This window comes from Coenobita brevimanus, chromosome 20 (assembly GCF_032717465.1).
Source record: "Coenobita brevimanus isolate Jiangsu-jjx chromosome 20, ASM3271746v2, whole genome shotgun sequence".
Lineage (NCBI taxonomy): Eukaryota > Metazoa > Arthropoda > Malacostraca > Decapoda > Coenobitidae > Coenobita > Coenobita brevimanus.
Window position 1 is genome coordinate 7,990,383 of NC_136973.1, and position 520 is coordinate 7,990,902.

Here is a 520-nt window from a genome sequence, read left to right on the forward strand (position 1 = left end):
CCTGGTAACGTTTTGATAGCTGAGCCTAGGGCCAGCAACGATAGCAAAAACAAAATCAGGCTTACCTGTCATTCCTTTACTTCCCTCATCCTCCACACCTTTACCGGAACTTATTTCCTTTACCTCTCCTTGTTCCACCCGCGTAAATCGCCTTCAGATAAGAATAACCGCTGTTCAGCCATCGTGGTGAATGGGCTAACTTTTCATCGAGGAGGTTTCCCCTTGAGTAAAACAATAGCCAGAAAATGATACGTCACCGATCGGCAGTGTGGGATGGATTTGCATTTCGCCCAATCGACTTCTTTTTGAAGGGCTGCCGAATAATCTAATGACTGGTATTTCTACTCATTTAAAGTCCTGACAAAAGAAGAAATTACAAATAGAAAGAAACTAGTTAAGCAACAATGGGAAAGAAAAAGACAAATAGCAGAATATACAAATCCAGCATAAGCATGCCATTAACCTACAGGGAGCCGAAGCAGCGTGGTTTTCCGAAATCAGCAATGACTGGTGTGGCTCA